This window comes from Alexandromys fortis, unplaced genomic scaffold (assembly GCF_014885135.2).
Source record: "Alexandromys fortis isolate MF-2015 unplaced genomic scaffold, M_Fortis_MF-2015_v1.1 scaffold_7, whole genome shotgun sequence".
Classification (NCBI taxonomy): Eukaryota; Metazoa; Chordata; class Mammalia; order Rodentia; family Cricetidae; genus Alexandromys; species Alexandromys fortis.
In genome coordinates, this window is record NW_026067920.1 from 4,581,670 (window position 1) to 4,602,522 (window position 20,853).

General features: G+C 42.8%; 1 protein-coding gene across 4 annotated transcripts in view; it reads right to left on the reverse strand.

Annotated features, from left to right (window-relative positions):
- Nucleotides 1-8,243, reverse strand: part of Nsd2 (nuclear receptor binding SET domain protein 2) — a 71,344-nt gene extending 63,101 nt beyond the window's left edge. Inside the window, exons 1-2 of one of the 4 annotated variants that reach the window (XM_050140791.1) lie at nt 7,785-8,240; nt 6,943-7,007 (exon numbers count right to left, since the gene is read on the reverse strand). The gene's annotated coding sequence lies outside the window, so the exon portion shown is untranslated. Of the gene's footprint in view, nt 1-6,942; nt 7,013-7,784 lie in introns of all 4 variants that reach the window. The other 3 variants (XM_050140789.1, XM_050140792.1, XM_050140790.1) reach the window with 3 other exon arrangements.
- Between the last annotated feature and the right edge of the window lie 12,610 nt (nt 8,244-20,853).

Genomic DNA, 20,853 nt, shown 5'->3' on the forward strand with positions numbered 1-20,853 from the left:
AGATTGCAAATCATTGTTAGTAAATGTTTGTGTGCATGTTTTAAAATTAGACATTCTTGTGTTGCTTATAACACTTAACAGAATTTTTTAACATTTTTTTCTTAGTAACAAATCTAGACATTGTTCCAAATTCTTTTTATTTGGGGTGATAAGAAACTGAACCCAGGGCCTTTAGCTCTATTACGGAGCTATATCCTCAGTACTCAGCACTCTAATGTCTAATTTCCTCAAATATAAATGGTATTTAGTCATATATTTGACCAGACACAGACGCAAATAAGCCCTACACATTGTCAGTGTAATTCTGACCCCTTGTCATCTACAGTCCTCTCCTGTCTTTCCCTGTAGAAGATAACAGGTTGCTAGTCTTGAGGTTTCCTGTGTCCTTAACTTCTGCCAATGGCAGTACTATGGCACAATTTAAAATGTTCCTCTCTTTCTTCAGTAGTTTTATCAGTTTTTAAAAGTGGATATTTCATCAAATTTGGGGTTGATATTTTTCCCCATGACTATCCCACAGGTTTTAAAAAACAAAATCTTTTGTCTTTTTTTCCCGCCTGTTTAGTTCTCTCATGGGCCATTAAACTTCATGGTCAAGGGTTCTGGCTTATTAGTCACAGGACTTATCTCAGTTCTGGCCAGGTGGTGGTGGCGCATGCCTTTAATCCCAGCACCTGGGAGGCAGAGGCAGGCGGACCTCTGTGAGTTCGAGGCTAGCCTGGTCTACAAAGCGAGTTACAGGACAGCCAGGACTACACAGAGAAACAAAAAAACAAAAAAATTCTAAAGCAGCAGAACAGTAATTTTCCAGGTCCTGCAAAATCTTTATCACATAAAGCATAGTTATTTGGGGCAAGTTATTTAACTAACATCTTTGAGATTTCCTGCTGTGATATTTTAGTTAAGGTGAGGTAAAGATTTTGCAGGGGTGGAGACTTGGTTCAGTGGTCAAGAGTCTTACAAATGACTCAGGTTCTATCCTAGCACCTACATTGTAGCTCACAACTAGGTTAAATTCCATCCCAGGGCATTCAATGCCCTATTCTGACAGTTTTGGACACCAGGCACACTTGGTTTATCTATATACATACAAGCAAAACACTCACAGACATAAAATACTAAAGTAAAGTTTAAAACAATATTAAAAAAAAAAAGCATCGTGGGAACATCACTGAGACAGGGACAGGCAGATCCCTGAGTTACAAACCAGCCTGGTGTAGAGTTCCAGGACAGCCAGAACTACACAGAGAAACCCTGTTTCAAAAAGAAGAAGGGGAAAAAAAAGATTTGCAACTCAAAAGCTGTGCAGAGGGGCCAAGATCCTTAAAATTGTACAACTGATCAAACCAAAAGCCTCTCTCTCTCTCTCTCTCTCTCTCTCTCTCTCTCTCTCTCTCTCTCTCTCACACACACACACACACACACACACACACACACACACACACAAATAAAAGGGGTTTTTTAAGCTGCATAGAACAAAGCTCCACATAGATGACATAAACTTCTAACTTCAAATCTTTAAAAGGAAGCAATACAACCTATTTCTTTTTCTTTCTTTCTTTCTCATTTTCTTTTTTACTTTTTTGTAACAAAATTTCTCCATGTAACAGTCCTGACTGTCATGGAACTCAATTTTTATAGATCAGGCTGACCTCGAACTCAGAGATCCATCCATCTGCTGCTGCATCCCATGTGCTGGGCCTAAAGGCATGTGCCGCCGCACCCAGCCAAACCTCTATTACTAATTGGGGGAAAAAACCCTAAACCTCTACAATCATATGAAATAAAAATCCTTAGGAAAATACCCCCAAACAGGCCTCCAATTGTTAACTGAGTCCCTTCTATATCCAGGTGCTACCAGATAGGATCCTTCCCTTGAAGAACTGTTTTAAAAGAATACGGAAACCTGGACAATATGCTGGAGGCCTAACACAACCATAACAAGTTTGGCACAAGTACATCTGGTATATCTGGGCTTCAGTTCCAAATATGAAACACCAGTGAAAGCAGGCTTTCCAGAGACAAGATCTGAGCCATTCAAAACTACTGCAGGGGGCTTGAAAGATGGCTCAGCAGTTAAGAGACTTGCTGCTCTTGCAGAGAATCTGGGTTATTTCCAGCACCAACATGGTAGCTTGCAAACAATAACTCTCTCTAGTCCCAGGGATCCAATGACTTCTTTTGATCTCTGTGGGTGCCAGACACATACATGACCCATGTACAAACATACAATGAAATAAACACCCATACACATAAATAAAATCTAATAAATAAGCCAGGTGGTGGTGGCACACACCTTTAACCCAGCACTCGAGAGGCAGAGGCAGGCGGATCTCTGTGAGTTCAAGGGCAGCCTGGTCTACAAGAGCTAGTTCCAGGACAGGCTCCAAAGCTACAGAAAAACCCTTTCTCGAAAAACAAACAAAAAAAATCTAATAAATAAAAAGTAAAAATACCACTGAAGTTCAAGAAATAAATCAAGCTTTTTTTAAAGAGAGATGGACAGCCCGACCCTGCAATCTTGAAACAACAAGGGACTAACTAGATGATGGTCCAGGAATAAAGGGAATCCCCTCCAGACCTAAAGATTCTTCTGATTACCCTGGGAACACTAGGAGGGATCTAGGGTACTTTCCAAAACAAAAAGATCAAAGCCTCCTTTCAGAAAGAACAAAGGTAGGCCACAAACTAGGCCCTTCTTCAGTCTGACTGGTTTACAGCAAGGTAAAAATGGGCCAATACTAACCAATTTTCATACTATAATTACCGTAATATCTGGCCACTTTTCCTTTTTACCTTTCCAGCCTTTCAAAAGTACATCAGGGATCCAAGATACAGCTCAAGAGGTAAAGGTGTTTGTCACCAAGCCTGACAACCCGAGTCTGGTTCCTGCATTCCACATAGTAGACAGAGACAACTGCTAGCCATCCTCTAACCTCTACATGCACACCATGGCATGGTGACATATGAATCGTGGCATGAGCACATAAGGGCACACACAAATAAGTAACTTAAAAACACATACACATCAGCTTGTACTCTTGCATCTGTGCTTTCTTCCTACTCCCATCTTATGTCTAGTGCTCTACTCTAGTCCTGGTCTACAGACCTCCTCACTGACCTCTGCTACCAGCCCTTGCTCTCCTTTCTTCTCACATACCAAGACAAGTAATTACATTCACACAACCCTTTCATCCACATCACTTTAAGATATCACACAAGGGCTAGGTAGAGGTGGCGCACACCTTTAATCCCAACACTTCGGAGGCAGAAGCAGGTGGATCTCTGTGAGTTAGAGGCCAGCCTGGTCTACAAAGCAAGTTCCATGACAGGCTCTAAAGCTACAGAGAAACCCTGTCTCAAAAAACCAGGGAGAGAGAGAGAAAAAAAAAATGCTAAGACTGAAGGGAATGCCAGACAAGTTAAGTCTGTTTGCTTTTTGAGACAGGGTCTCACTATGTAGTCCTGGCTGATCTAGAGCTCACTAAGTAGGCTAGGATGGTCTTGATCTCAGAGATTCTCCTACCTTTGCCTCCTGGGAGCTGGGATTAAAAGAATGAGCAACCACACCCAGCATCAAGGGAGTAAACTAGTAGTCAGCAATAGTGCCTAAGAAGTTTGAGCAAAAGCCTCTGAGGATAAAAATCAAGTGACACAGATGTTTGTAAAACACTACAGAGAGAACAAATAGTATTCTGAGGTACAGCAGGATTAGGGTTTAGGGCAGGCAAGAGGTATAGCTAGAACAGATGATAGTAAGAGACCAGATAATAAGATAAGGGAATATACAAATACTAAAATCTTACCTACAAGAGCCTTTCCAAACAGGCTGCTTCTAAAACAGGCTTCCAGCATGAGGCTCAAGCTAAGATATAGTGAAGGAATTTAATAGAAAAAAACTCATGCACACATGGCAGAGTATGCATACAAGGTAGGAAACAGGAATAAAAATTAACCAAGAAGAAACATGGCAAAAAGAGATGGGATGGGGCTGACAAGATGTCTAAGCAAATAAAAAAAAAAAAAAAGTGCAAGCCTGGTGCCCTGAGTTCAAACCTAGAACCCACAGTGGAAGGAGAACTTCTGAAAACTGTTTTCTGACCTCTACTTGTGCGCGTGCGCGCGCGCGCACGCGCACACACACACACACACACACACACACACACACACGACAAATGGAAGCCAGAGAAATAGTGTTAAGAGCACTTGCAGTTCTTCCCAAACACCCAAGTTTGCTTCCCAAAATCCATGTTAGGAGGCTCACAACCACCTCTAACTCCAGTTCCAGAGCAGCAAACACACCCAGTCTACAGTCACACAAACACATACATAAATCTTTTTAATTAAAATTTTTTAAGATTTATTATTCTATGTGGATAAGCCTTTTGCCTCCAAGTATGTATATACATCATATGCATGTCTGGTGCCAGAGAAAACCAGAAGAGGTGTGTCAGATCTCCAGGGATTAATATTAAATCTCTTGTCTCCCACAATATTCACTATAAATAACAATTTCCAGAGAAACTAACAAACCATACTGATAGGCAAACTGAGCCTAATCTAGTTGCATAAGTGACTCCTTTTGCTTTTTATAGTTTTACATTTTATGTCCTTTTTTTCCTAACTCAGTGATACAGAGAAATCAACAAGAAAACAGAAACTCTTGCTTCTTGTTGTCATTTACTGCACTTACATACTTGCAATGTTTCAAAAACTTATCTCCATTTAGCATGATGAGCAAAAACTAGCAAACAGAGGCTGGCCTCGTTAGCTAAAATATTTATTTATTTATTTATTTGTTAATTATTTAGCTAGAAGAGAGACCAGATAAAAATAAGGGAAGCCCCAAGAAGTAGTCTACCTACAAGAGCCTTCCAAACAAAACAGGTAGGAACCGCAGGGCTTGGCTTCCAGGATGAAACTCAAGCTAAGATGTACTTGAAGGGGGACCTCAGCTCAATTCTTTCTCTTCCATATTCAGCTTTCTGGAACTTTTCTACTCCAATATGACTTAAAGAAAGGCAAAGAGGTTATATACTAACATTAAATGGGTTGCTTACCCTAAGCCATATGCCTACTTAGTAGTTTAACTGAATTTCTGACATGAAAAGTTGAAAGCAGAAACCAGGGAGTCCAAGACTAACAAGAGTCCCATATCCAAGAACTTATCCAAAAGGTGAGGTTATTAAAGGCTGTGTGTTGTACTACGAAAGTGACAACAATCAGTGGCCCATGCCAAACAACCTGCACGAAGACCCTGAGTGAGGACAGAACACCACAAATTTGGGAAGAGAGAGACTCTGATTTTACTGACTGTGGAGAAAGAGGAGAGTGCAGTCAGGGAACCAAGATACTTATCTCCTCAAAAAAAAATATTTATAAAAATGTAGCTCAGTGGTTGAGAGCTTGTCTAAGGGTCAAGGGCTCAGCCTACAACACATATACACAATACCTGGACATTTCATGCCTGTAATTTCAGTACACAAAGACTGTTCCAAGTTCAAGGCTATCCTAGTCTACATAGCAAGTTTTAGGCCAGCCATAACTACTTATCAAGACCATGTCTCTAATCTACTTTCAATTCTCACCACTTGTTACCAAGTTGTAATTCAGCAAAAAAGTTACTTGCTAAATTAAAAAGAATAATATATTCAAATTATATTCTTCAGATTATTTTAGCAGTTTTTTACACGTGCAATTACTTGGTAAGGAGACTCAATTTTACAGCTCATATAGGGCATATTTAACTATCTTCTCACCAGCACTTCTTAGTCTAATTCCACCTACATTCACGTTTTACACTGAATTGTCAAAACTGTAAAAAAGGAAGTAACTAATTAGTTCACATTCTGCCATGTGAGTAAACCTTTTTAAAGCCTGAGTACTTCTTGGAAAGGATGCCTGAATAGATGAAAAGCTAGACTCCTCCCTCAAGTAACCCACAGGGTCTCTAACGCCTGACTCATTCTGCAGTTCTGACTTAAGTCTTCTTTTGGTTCCTCACAGTTCTGCAGACAGTGGCTTAACAGCCCCATACAGCTTGGCTGTGTAAAACAACTTAGTAATCTCACTTGTAGTCCGACTGTTTTTCTCTGTATGTCTCCACAAACTTCAAGTTATGATAGTTTATAACATTAAAATGAACACATCCCATCTGTGGAGACATAAGAATTGTCCATTAATATTTCGAAATTAAGTTAATTATCTAAATACTCTTTAAAATGAAATGTTGACCCTTATAATCAGAGGCCAAAATGGGGGGATTTTTGTTCTAAATATGTTAAGAGTCATTCACAAAAACGTACACAAATTCACAAGCAAATATTAAGTCCACATACTACAAGCCATTAACCCAAAAATGAAGGCCGCTGGGCAGAAGAGAAAATGGAAGGAAAGAAAAGGAAATGACTCAAAGTAATAGTGTATACGGCATGGACCTTATTCGTCCCTGGCCAGCAGTTAAGATTTGAACTCTAGGTCTGGGGAATAGGAGAACACACAGAAAAACCAGTGTTTACAGGACTTTCTCCCTCCGTGCTACTTTTAGTAACTGTGCATATACATATATATATATATGCACGTGTGTATATATGTGTGTGTGCATACGTATATGTGTATACATATGTGTGTGTGTATATATATACATCGACTTAAATATGTAACCACAATTTAAAACATGGGAAAGGTAGGAGTTCAAAGTCTCAGCTTCCTGAAATGTTTCATAAACTTTTCTGTAGTGATGATCTTATTTCAAATACATGGAATAGGATATAATCCATGCACAATCTTGAAATTTAATGCCTTTAAAAGCCAAGGCCTTCAAAGTCTGTGAGTAGGCTGGCAGTACTCAGGCACTTCTCTCCCCTAGTTCTGAACTCGATCGGTATCGGACTGGTCTCCTTACGGGGTCCGTTATAACACACGCACACCCCAATTATCTACCTGGAAATGATTCCTGTCAGAACATCCGATTTCATACCGTTTCGTCGTCAATGTCAAACCTCGTCCTGAGCTGAGAAGGGAGAAAAGCTCAGTGTTGCAACGGGTCCTAAGCAATATCCTCATCCATTTTCTTCTCACCGAAAGTCAAACCCAAGCATCCTTTAAATGCCGAGATTTAGAGATTTAAACCAAGGCAGTCGGCAGCCGCTCGGTCGGCACGGTCCGGCTCGCCGCGCCCTGCGCCTTCTAGGCTGTGAGCTGCATCCCGAGCGAGGGAGCGCGCCCCATGAGGCGCGGCCACAGCCCCGGGCGGGTCCGCGGGTCCAGCCAGCCTCGTCTCCACCTGCGAGGCCACGCAAGGGCCGGCGACCGCGGCGCCGCACTGACCAACGGCCGGCGCCCCGAATGTCAACGTCGGACGCTTCCGCACACAAAAAGCGCCTCTTGGTCCACCCGGCCGCCCCTCCCACCGCGCCTCCCGGCCCCGCGCCCCGCGCCGCACAAAGGCCCGCTCGTCCCGCCCGGCGCCGCGGGAACAAAGGCGGCCGCCCGCCGGCCCGGCACAGGTGCAGCCCCGGCCAACGGGCCCAACATGGCCGCGCGCCCGCCGCCCCGTTAGCCGTCGCCGGTCGTGCGCGTCCGGCCGACGCTTCAGGCCGAGTCCTCCCAGCCTCCAGATCCTCCGCCCTCGCCTCAGGCCGTGCGTCCACCTCCGGCCTGCCCGCGCTGCCCGGCCCACAGCCCCTCAGGCCGCCCCCTCAGCCCTCGGGCCTCGACCGCCCGGCCTCCCTTCCCCGGCCAGCGGTTAGTTCCCGCGGCGGTTGGCCGGCGGCCCCAGTGACCTGCACTGCGTCGCATCCTCCGGCGGCTGTCCGGCAGTAGCTGTCCAGCGGCGGCGGCGGCGGCGGACGCGAGGCCGCGGAGGGCAGGGCGGCGGGAGGGGGCGGCGGCGGCGGCAGCGGCGGGCGCAGCGCGGCCAGGCCGAGGCTCTCCGCGCGCGGCGCCGACCCCGCCCCCGCGCCTCCCGCCCGCCGCCGCCGCCGCCGGGGCCGCCGCCGCCCCCAGAAGCCGCGGGAAAAGTGCGCTCCGCTGATTGGCTGCCGCCTCTAGGCGCCCGCGGACCGGGCTTTTCAAATCCGCGCCGGGGTCGCGCGCGGAGGGCGGAGAGCGGCGGGCGACGGACGGCGGGACGCGCGGGGCAGGCAGTGGTCCCGAGCGCGGGTGTTAAGGAGCCGGGCGCGCGCCCGCTCCGCTCGCCTCCCGCTCCCGCTCCTCGAGCGGCGCGAGGGCGGCGGCCAGCTCCGCAACCGCGGCGAGCCCCGGCGCGGTGACGTCACGCCCACCGCCCAATCGCCGCGCGCGGCCCCGGAGCCCGGCGTGGGCGCGGACGCGGGCACACGGCCTCGGGCAGATGGGGAGCGCGGGAGGCCGCGGCCCCGCCCAGTGCTCGGGCCTCGAGCTCCAGTGCCTGGCGGGAGCAGCGCGTGGCGCGCCGGAGCTCGCCCGCCTCCCGGCGTGGACAGCTGGACACGGCGGCGCGGAGTTGTCCGCGGGCGGGTAGCGCGTCCCTGAGCGTGCTCGCGGGGTGCTCCAGGTCCAGCGGTCAGAGCCTGGCCTCGTCCTGAGACTCCGGGCCGGACCGGCTGTCAGAAGCCCCGGAGAATCACTTGTCAAAGATGAATGACTTGCGTCCCGGCAGGGCGTCAGGAAGCAGCGTCTCCAGAGATTCGTTGCTACATCTGAGCGGGACGTAGCTCCGTGGTCGGGGTAGCTCGAGTGCTTTGCGCGGAGCGCGTGCGCGTGGCGCTGAGTCGGGGAAGTGGGATCGGAGACGCGAGAAGGGCGGTGGTCCTGGGAGGTCTGACTCTCAAGTTAAGTCTCTGGTTCCCTGGAGTCCAAGTCCCTGTCTCCGGGTGTTCCCTGGATCAAACCAGCCGCCGAATGTTCTCAGGCTCCTAAAGACAGCTCCCAGACGGCTCAGTTCGTGGGACTCAGGCAGGCCCCTCTCTGACCACTGGCAGCTTGTTGTCCATTGCTCCCTTGTGTCAACTCTCCTCTTGCCTCCACTTCCTATCAGGTTCAGCTGGTGTCCACACTCCAACTCTGGGTGCTGCTGTGGGTTGTGGCCCAGGACTAAGCCCCATCCCTTTGCTGTACCCCTGAGAATACTTACTTGCTATTTCCACAGCCTACAAATCTCCCCTAATCCTCAGGGATATTCCTGGTCTACTGCTTTGGACTGAAAGGGGTGTGGGAAAAAACCCTCAATTAAGCATTATCCAGGAAACTAAGCAAGACCTGAAACCATGAGGTTCTAAATCCAGGAAAGGCTGGGGGTGGGGTGGAGGGCAGGATTGCAGAGCCCAGCTGGAACAGACTTGTCTGCTTGATGCTATCAGGGTGGCCAAAGGCACACTAGCTCAAGGCCTTCCGTATTAGCTTTCCTCCCCTTTCATCAGGCAGGATGGGTGTTACAATGAGATGCTTAGCTTCACCATGTCCATGCCAGTGCTTACCATGGGCCATATCTATTTAGGTATGGTCAAACTCCTCTGTCCCTTAGGCCCACTCAAGGTGTTACTCCCTAGACCCTTTTAAGATTCCTGCAGCACATGTAGGATACCTTGTAGCTTACTTGATGTCAGATTTGGCTGTAGAAACATGTAAAAAACAACACACACACAGGAAAAGAAACCTGCATTTAGAGTACTACAGTAAGCACACAGATATACTCAAAACCTGCAAGTGTGTTTGAATTATCTTGGATGTTATTTGAGGCTGTTTTTTGCCTGCTCCATTTGAGCCTTCATAAGCCTTCAGTGAGTCTAGCCAGCCTCACCTAGGACTCCTGAGCAGTTATAGTACTTTATATATGTTATAATTCTCCCAGGCAGAAAAGGTGCCTACATAGGACTCCACGGGTAGAATCCTGAAAAAAAAAAAAAAAAAGGAATTCATCCACCAAGGTTTGCATCCTTCCCAAGAGGATACAAATCAATATTTTCTTTCTGTAGGGCGCCTGTTTAGATGCACCAGCAGCCTGGAAGTTCTGAGACCATCCGAGGAGCTATTCCTGGAGAGAAGCCTTAGGCAGACTGGTGGGACTCAGATCCCAGGTGGATCATGAGTGAAGCAGGACATGGGAACAACAGCACAGCTAACCTTTCTTTGGTCTCCAGGGCTTGTCTCTAAAGACTCCACATTCTAGCTGTTGCACTCTGTTTTCCTACCTGGAGCCTGCAGTCCTAAAAAGCTCAGTCTCTGCTCTGTGTGGCCCTGACTGAAGTCCACTTGTCTGCCTGCTCCTCCAGGCCTCATGGCTGGGACTTTGTAAAAAGCTGTTGCCAAAGATAGGGCCCAGGCCCATTAGCCAAAAACGGGGAAAAAAAATCCTAAGACCCCCTACTATGGTTAGGGTCCCCTAGGGGCCAGGCTCATTGCTGTTTCCATGGAGATGTGTGCACTCTGACCCCAGTCTTTCTCTGTCCCAGGCCAAATAAAGAGGGCTTCCAAGTGGAAATGCAGCTTGGGCTGCCCCTCCTCCCATGCCCTAGGTGGCCTCTGTCTCCAAAAAGGGGATTGGGGGAAGGCCCTGAGCCCAGGCAGAAGCAATGAAGGACTTCCTACCCCCCAACCTCCCCAGAACTGATCATTCTGCTTTCTAGACTGGAGAGTGACTTTCTCCAGACCAAGGCTCCATCTGAGATCCCACCAAGGCAAGGAACACTCTTGGATTCCTGGGCAGCTCTGCAAGGCTTTTCCACTTACCGAAGGTCCCTATCATACAGAAGATCACAGCACGTGACAGAACTCTGGCTGAGAGCCCCTTTTCACACATACAAGTCCTGGCTCAGAGGCCTGAGATATCTGCCACTGGGATTCAGTAGTTGCTTCCAGACACAAACCACAGCCCAGAACAACTGCAGGCCCATCTCTTACCAAGGATGCTTCCTAGGGTGATAACCCAACCCATCAGAGGCCCTGGGAGAGCAGTCTCCTACTAGGTGTCACTCAGAAAAAAACTAAACTGCTCTCCCGTTCGTCTAGGTCATAGGTGAGAGACTGCCTTTTTTTTTTTCCAAGATGTATTTTATTCTCTTAGTCATTGTGACACATGCACTCGGGAGGCAGAGGCAGGCAGATCTCTGTGAGTTCAAGACCAGCCTGGTCTACAGCTAGGGATGACATTCGCTGAAACTCAAGATTGCAGGTAACCATGAGATAGCTGGAAAGAGGCAGGAAGGCCCTACCCAGAGCCTCCTACACCAACATACCCAGGTGTGGAGCATTAGCCTCCACAACTGTAAACCAGAAAATTTCTGTCTAAGAAACAAGTAATGGGAAACCAGATTCCAAATCCAAAGATAATGCTGCCATCTGGGAAGACCTGGAGCTGGGATCCAGCTTACTCTGCAGAGCTAGTTCCAAGATGTCCAGGGCTGTCACACAGAGAAACCTTGTCTCACAGGCAACAGTGGCACACACCTTTAATCCCAGCACTCAGGGAGGCAAAGGCAGGTGGTTCTCTGTGAGTTCAAGTTCAGCCTGGTGTACAGAGTGAGTTTCAGGATAGTCAGAGATACACAGAGAAACCCTGCTTGAAAACCCGAAAAAGGAAAAACCTTTTAATTTTATTATTTTAATTATGTGTATGTCTGTAGGTATGTGCGTGTGAGTGCAGGCGCCAGAAGTGTCAGGGCACCAGTAAGTAAACGTTTCTTTGGGCCACCAGCTTGCAAATAATGACATGGAGACTTAATTATGAAAGCTCAGCCTTAGCTTAGGCTTGTCAAACTAGCTCTTATACCACCTTAACCCTTATTTTCATTAATCTCCATTCTACCGTGTGGTTTTTACCTCTCTCCCACTCTGTATCCAGCTCATTCCATGGCTCCATGGTGCCTCCTCCAGTGGGCCTCAATTGTCCTCTTCCTCTCTCTGCCCTAAGGACCACCTATCTCTCCTGCCTAGGAATTGGCCATTCAGCTTATTATTACACCAGTCAAAGAAATACCTCTTCACAGTGTACAAATATTCCACAACATTTTCCCTTTTATCTAAATAAAACAGTAAAGTTTGCTGGGTGGTGGTGGCACACGCCTTTCATCTCAGCTCTTGGGAGGCAGAGGCCGGAAGATCTCTGTAAATTCAAGGCCAGCCTGACCTACAGAATGACTTCCAGGACACAAGGCTACACAGAGAAACTGTCTCGAAAGAAAAGGAAAGGGGACAGTTTTAACTCTAACACAGTAAAACTATGCACAATAAGGACAATTGTCAAGTAAGAAATAGATCCACATTTGGCAAATTTGGAGAAAGTGTTGTATTATCTATCCTTTCTTGGTGAATCCAAAGTTTTATACCTAAATCATTTTCTATCATAATTTGTATTATCATCCTAAAAATATCTTTTTAGACCTAAAACATTAAAATAGGCAATGTAAGGTTTTATGTTTCTCAACATTACAAACTTAAAATCTCTTATGTAAGTTTCTTTTCTGAATTTGGTAACAAGGAAAACTAACTATAACTACCTAGTATTCAACCCCATCAAAGACCCAAGAAGGATATAATTGCTGTGGAATAATCCTCCTGTATACTGAAGACTAGATAGTTATGGTTTTCTTTGGTTATGATAAAAGATAAATTAGGTACAAAACTTTATCACAAAGATAAGATAGATAATAGAGTATTCTCTCTAATTTTGCCAAGTAGAAATAGACTGCATATTTTAACTGTAATTCTTACTTGATAACTGTTTTGTTGCATATAATCCTACTATGTTAAGGTAAAACCTTCCTTTTTAATTAGACAGAAAGGGGGGAAAGTTGTGGAATAATCCTCTCGTGCACTGTAAAGATATGTCACTTGAATTGGTTTAATAAAACGCTGATTGACCAGGCAGAAAGTATAGGCAGGGTGACCAAACAAATGATGATGGGAAGAAAGGGGTAGAGTCAGGAGGCATGCAGAGAAGCAAGATGAGAATGCTGTCCTGAGAAAAGGTTCCAAGCCATGTGGCTAAACATAGATAAGAATTATGTGTTAATTTAAAGTGTAAGAGCTAGTAATAGGCCTGAGCTATTGGCTGAGCATTTACAATTAATATAAGCCCCTGTGTGCTAATTTACGGAGCTGCTGCCAGGCACATGGGAACAGGTGGGCAGAAGAGAAACATCAAATTGCATATAATTTTACCTGAGTAAACAGAAAGTGCAGAACAAACCACTTCCAAAACTATAAATAACAGAAACAGCTGACTACCTTGATGGTCGCCCAAGGTTCCTCTACAACATTGGTGCATTCATCTTTGGCCTACAGGCCTAGAATATCTGATAGACTTTCATGTGAAGCAGGAAGTTTAAAGAACTGTTCTACTTTGTCTTGGCAAATTTCCGCAGTCACTTTCTTTTGTGTCCTGCTTGTCCAATTTGGACAGCATACAGTCAGCAGTCAAGGTAAGGGCAGCTTCTTTTCCCATGGCTAACTTTGCCACAATAAAAGCAAAGTCCATGTTAAGGTTATTCAATGCCCACTATCTTTTTTTTATATATTTATTTATTTATTATGTATACAATATTCTGCCTGTGTGTATGTCTACAGGCCAGAAGAGGGCACCAGGCCTCATTACAGATGGTTGTGAGCCACCATGTGGTTGCTGGGAATTGAACTCATGACCTTTGGAAGGGCAGGCAATGCTCTTAACTACTGAGCCATCTCTCCAGCCCTATTTTAAATGCCAACATTAGAAGTGTTGACCATCTGTCTATCTAAAGTACATCTCTGTTTAACCTTGAAAACATACCTAACATGACTACAAGATAATCATTATAGATGGCTAACCATTAACCTGTATTTCTTAATTGTACATTACATTTTTTAAATTTATTTTTATTTTATATGCATCGGTATTTTACCATACGTGTTGGGTCCCCTGGAACTGGAGTCACAGACAGTTGTGAATTGCCATGTGAGTACTGGTAATTGAACTCAGTGGCTCTGAAAGAGCAGTCAGTGCTCTTAACCACTGAGCCATCTCTTTAACCCCCAATTACATTTTTAAATGAGGACGATGGTGGCACACGCCTTTAATCTCAGCACTCGGGAGGCAGAGGCAGGCAGATCTCTGTGAGTTCGAGGCCAGCTTGGTCTAGAAGAGCTAGTTCCAGGACAGGAACCAAAAAAAGCTACGGAGAAACCCTGTCTCAGAAAACAAACAAACAAACAAACAAACAAAAAAAACATTTTTAAATGAGCTGCATAGGTACAATACCTTAAACAAAAGTAGTAACATATATACAGTATGACAAAAATAACCTTAAATTTGTATCAATATGCAAATATTCATATCATTGTAAAATATTTGAGAGTAATGATTGTAACACAAATAATAAAAACCCAAAGACAGATATTGGAGTTCAACCTGAAGATTAGAAAAGCAAGTCAGCCAAGCTACTAGAGAGTTCTTACCTCTGTGAAATCTTCAGACTGAAAGAGAATGAGTTCCTGTCTCATCCCGCCATATCCTCTCTAGTGCTAGGATTAAAGGCATGCACCACCATCACCACCTGACCTGTATGGTTAACTAGTGTGGCTGCTGGGATTAAAAATGTACAATGCTTGGCATGTACGATTGACTAGTCTGGCTGTTTTGTGTTCTGATCTTCAGGCAAGCCTTATTTATTAAAATACAAATTGAGCCAGGTGGTGGTGGCACACGTCTTTAATCCCAGGACTCGGGAGGTAGAGGCAAGTGGATCTCTGTGAGTTCGGGGCCAGCCTGGTCTACAAGAGCTAGTTCCAGGACAGGTACCAAAGCTACACAGAGAAACTTGGTCTTGAAAAACCAAAATAATAATAATTATTATTATTATACAAATGTTGTATATATGTATATGTAAAATGTTGTGTACAAATATCACAACATTTTTTTCTCTAAAATAAGAAGACTATAACTAATATATAAGAAAATGTATATGCAATAAGTACAATTACTATATGCAATATATACAGGCAATAGAACATCAACAATGTCTAGTCCATTTGCATTTGACAAATTCAGAGAAAATACTCCATATCTATCCTATCTTGGTGAGTTCAAAGTCTTGCACCTAATTTACTTTCTATCATAACTTGCTTTCTGCATCTGATAAACAAGGAAAACTTTATCTAGTCTTCAACTCCCTCGGAGACACAAGAAGGAGATAATATTAACTGAGTAAGCAGGAAGTTCAAGCAAGTGACTTCCAAAAACTGTGAGAAATGGCAGAAACAGCTGGCTGCATAGACAGTCACCAATGTTCCTCTGCAACACTGGGGCATCCACCCAGCCTACAGCCCTAGCATATCTGACAGACTTCTCTGTGAAGTAGGATATTCTGAAGGGCTCTCCAACCTTGTCTTAACAATTTGGTAGTCACTTTCTTTTGTGTCCTGCTTATCCAGACAGCACAATGTCAGCAATCGAGGTACAGGCATTTTCTTGCCCAGTGGCTTACTTTTGCCACAAAGAAAGTAGACTCCATGTGGAGTTTCTTCAATATCCATTATCTTCTCTGAAGTAGATTGGTGCTGCCAGGAGCAGACATGTCTCATTGTCATAAAAAAAAAACTTATGTTATTAAAACATTTTAAATGCCATATTCTTTAAATCTCTGAAGTGTTTGAAGATGATCTGTTTATCTAAAATATATCTTTGTTTGACTTTGAAAACGTGCCTAATGTGACACAAGTTGGATTGTTGTAGCTGATTAACTACTAACCTGCATTTCCTTTTTATCCTAAACAATTGGTAATAATAATTTTCAAGGACTAGAAATTTGCATTACATTGTTGAATGAGTTGTATGGGTACAATACTTTGAACAAGAATAGAAATGTTTGTATGGTATGTTCCAGAAAAATAATCTCAAATTTATATCAATATACAAAATTTGTATACAATATACAAAAATCCGATCCAGAGTAAACCATTTAAAACTAGTAGTTGCTTTTTAAAAGTAGATTCAATGATCTACCATTTTATCTTATCATATCTGTATCCTTCCTTTCTTCTTTTCAGAGTAGATTCAATAATCTACCCTTTTATCCTATCATATCTATACCCCCTTTTCTCTTTTCAAAACAAAAACTCTGTATCTAATCTTTGTTCAACTTTCCTCCTGGCTATAACCAATAACAACTTGTAACCAACCACCCTAAACAATGACAAATATTCATAACCCATTGAATGACCAAAAACCACCCACCCCACCTCTTGGGAATGTGGGCTTTATGTTCTTAAATTTAATTCCTTCTGTCTGAGGCAACAGTATCTTTAGGTATCCTGAAAAGAAAAATTTGGGTTAATTGTCAAGTCCTGGGAAAGTGCAGGACTTGAGTCCTAGCTAGAATAGTCTCTTAGACTGGATCATCTCAGCTAGCCACCTCAAAATCGTTCTGGGCAGTTTGTAGTCCAAAGTCGATCTTTAGGTGGTGTTTTTCAACTTAGTGGTATTATCATAGTCCTGGAGGATTCATCGTTTCTTTTGGAAACTTCAAAGGTCACTGTTAGGTGTGCTTATGGTTCAATAGAGAAAACTGATAGAGACTCAAACCCAAAATTATGTACAGAAATGTAGATAAAACCATTTTCTAGAATTAGTTAGTACTCTTTATGACCATAAATATCATCATAAAAACTTTATATATATATATATATATAAAATCTTATAAATCTTTTACCTTAAGAAAAGCTGTTAAAGAATCATTATAAACCAAAGGATTATAAGTGGCAATAAAGTGGTGATTAAGTATTTGTTTTTCTTCTGTCCCATATCAAGTGGCCCTTCTGACATGAGACATAGATTTTATATTTTACTTTAATAAGCATGCTTGGGTTTAGAGACAAGAGAGCCATGTTCCAACACCAAAGCCAGCCTTAATCTTTAATTGTACTGGAATTAAAAAAAGACCATTTGCATTATATGTCTGTAGAGAATAGCAGAAACAAACATTTGGGGAGATTTATAAAATTTTATTATGTTAGGAATATGATATACCAATAGGCTAATACTCTTTTTCTCGAGACTTTTTTTTCTGGATGATTTGTCCTTTTCTTCAGATGTCCCATTTGTCCAGTGGTCTTCAGATCCCTTAGCTGCATTCCTTTATTCTCCTGAAAAGACAGAAATAAAGCCCTTCCCCAACCCTAATTTTGGGGATATCCTCTTTTGACAAGTTATAACTGATCAAATGAAAAGCATTTGTTAGTTTTGTAGGTTAATTTAGATTAAACAACCATGCTGTTTAATAAAATATCATCTCTACTAATTAAGAGGTGTCTATTGTTCAAATTGATTCTTTATCAATTTTGATGGCATCCATTGCTTTTCTTCTCCTGTGCAAACAAAAGCAAAACCACTTGCCCAGTGTAACACATATCCTGGTTTCCATTCTGAGGTTCAGTACATCTATATATCAGCTGATTTAATTCCATAGTTTTTCTACTATACAATGTCTCTATGCTGCTGTCGTTTCTCATTCATTTAGAAAATTTAAAGTTAATAAAGCATTATGCAATCTATTTCTGGGATTATTTATTATCCCTTTTTGTTTATTTAACATATCCTTCAGGGTTCAATTTGATCTTTCTATAACTGCCTGGCCTCTAGGGTTGTGTGGTATACCTGCAATATGCTTTATTTTATAAAAAGCAATAAACTTTCATTTTCTTAGAGATATATGCAGGAGCATTATCTGTCTTTATTTGTACAGGCATTCCCATGATGGCCATAACTTCTAGCAAATTGTGATTACCAAATCAGCCTTTTCTAAACTCCGAGCAGTTGCCCTTTGAAAACATTTTAGTTTTCCAAATTCTACAAAATGGAACATATCCATCTGGCATATTTCATTGTTTTGAGTACCCCTTGGGTTACTTCTTGGAGGTAGTGGCGGTATAAAGAGCAAGTCGGATATTTCTATATTATCTCCTTGACTTGTTGCCATGTGAGGCAAAAGTCTTTTTTTAAACATTTCCTATTGGCATGATTTTTTTTTAAAGATTTATTTATTTATTATGTATAAAACATTCTGCCTCGATGTATGCCTGCAAGCCAGAGGAGGGCGCCAGATCTCAGTACAGATGGTTGTGAGCCACCATGTGGTTGCTGGGAATTGAACTCAGGACCTCTGGAAGAGCAACCAGTGCACTTAACCTCTGAGCCATCTCTCCAGCCCGGCATGATTTTTTTTATGAAATTCTGAGGCCTTCAGCACATTTCCAATCAATAATTGATTGATTTCTGCATTACCTTGTGCTAGAGGACCTGGAAGACCCATATGGGATTGATGTGTGTTATGTATATGGGATGAGTCCTATTCTTGATATCTTGTAACTAAATAAATAATAAAATCAATTCTCTATCATCTGGTATAAAGTCAGCAGTTTCAATATGCAAACTCTTCCTACATATTGTGAATCAGTAACTGTGTTAGAGGTTCTTTAAAATCCCTAGTACCATGAGAATAGCATACAATCCTGACTTTTGGTCAGAATCATAAGGTCTTTTATCCACTTAAATTTTCTGATTTGTAACGCCTTTCCTGATTTATTTGCATCAGTATAGAATGTAGGGGCTCTACTTATTGGTATGTCCTGTACAATGCCAGGAAGGATCCAGTAAGTTCTCTTTATAAGTTGGATTCTCTTGCTTTTAGAATAGTTGTTAAGATCTTCCAAAAAATTACTAAAGCTCTTTGCCATGATTCACTTTCTTCCCACAAGTCGTCAATTTCATCATTATTAAAAGGTACTATAATTTCCGCTGGGTCTATTCGTGCTAACTGACAAAGTGTCAATTAAATTTTTAACTTTTTACTTAGTTTATATGGTAAAAAAAAAATCCATTCTAAGATAATACCTTCCCTCTGCATTCCTGTGGGGAATGCTTGGAGGGTAATATGACCAGAATTAAGATTCAGAGCCACACACTCCACATGTGCCTTCTGTGAAAGCCAATTCTCCCTCAGCTTCTGCTGATAATTCCCTGTAACTATTTAAGTCCTTGTCACCATCTAAGTTTTGTTTAAATTAATCAGGTCATCAATAGTGGACCGTAGATGGGAAATGTCTCTTGGCAATCTTTGGAAGTCGTTAAGAGTCTGCAATCAATCTCTCCTAATTTGCACCTCTTGGGATCTAATTTTTTGTGAACCTATTTTATAGCCTAAATAATTCATAGAATCTTCTCTTTGTATTTTTTTCAGGTGCAACTTGTAAAAAAAAAAAAAAGAGCAATTTTTTCTTTACTTCTTCAATCATTCTTTCTAAAGTATCTACATTTGAATCAGGCAGTAAAATGTTGTTCATTTAATGGTAAACTATAGATTGAGGAAGTTGTTTATGTATCATTTCCAATGACTGACTTACAAAATATTGGCATAGGGTGGGGCTATTTAATATTCCCTGTGGGAGAATCTTCATTGATATCTCTCAGCAGGCTGAGAATTACTATAAGTAAGCTCTGTGAAGGCAAATTTTTCTCTGTCTTCTTGTAAAGTACAGTGATGAAACAATCTTTTAAATCCATAACTACAGGAGGCTATCCTTTCGGTAATAAGTATCTTTTTTATTATACATATCAATCCAAGTTCCCATTCCCTCCTCTCCTTCCATTCCCTCTACATATCTTCCCACCCCACCCCCATCCAATCCTCAGAGAGGGTAAGGCAGATTGCTTTTGGGAAGGTCCAAAGCCCTCCCTTCTCTATCTAGGCTGAGCAAGGTATCCATTCAAAGAGAATATGTTCCCAAAAAGCCAGTACATGCAGTAGAGATAAATCCTAGTACCACTGCCTGTGGCCCCTCAGTCTGTCCCAGCCATGCAACTGTCAACCACATTCAGAGGGATTGTTTGGTCCTATGCTTGTTCCTTCCCAGGCTGGCTGGAGTTGGTGAGCTCCCATTAGCTCAGGTAAACTGTTTCAGTGGGTGTACCCAGCATGGTCTTGACCTCTTTGCTTACATTCTCATTTCTCCCACTCTTCAACTGGACTTTGGGAGCTCCGATGCAGGTCTCTGCCTCTGTTTCCATCAGTTGCTGACAATATCATTTTTAATTTTGGTCTTTGATCATTTATAGAAGTTTGCCAAAATACTCAATTTATGGCTTCTCCTGAATTTTTGTTCTTCCTCTGTTCTATTATCCAGAGTGGTATGGTTTCTTACGCTAGACCTTGAGTTCTTTGATTGCTCTGGGAAGGAGTTTCCGGTACAATGGAGTAAACGACTGCACTGGACTTGGCATATGTGCCTGCGAGAGGACCCTCATGGAGTTTCCTGATGGCAAAGGATTACCATAAATAGTCCTTGTTGACCTACATTCATTAGTCCAATGCCCACCTTTGCCACACCTTCCACATAATCCAGAATGGAAGGGGCATTCTGAATGGATTATTCTTAGAAAAAAACATTGTTTCTAGGAGAGCCCTGTTTATAATCCCTTTTAAGGAGAACTTGTTTACCACAATTATTACATTTGACAATTTGACATTTCAATTTTTCCTCAAACCTTTGGAAATCACCTCTCCTATCCATGCATCATCATGTTCATGACATTCAATATTAATCATATCTCAAAACCTTTCCTCCAAAGGTGTTGACCTTACCTTTAATGGTCTAATTATCCTTTTGCATAGGGAATTGGCATTTTCAAAAGCCAGAGATTAAATTATTATTTGTCTAGCTTCTGAATTTGGTATTATTTTATTTACTGTTGAAGTTGATCTTTGTAAGAAATCCCTAAAGGCTTCCTTTGGGCCCTGTATAACTTTAGTAAATCACTCAATTTTCTTTTCTATTTCTCCAGTTCTGTCCCGAGCATTCAAAGCTGGTGCATGACATAAATTCAGGGTGTGGTCATCCTATACA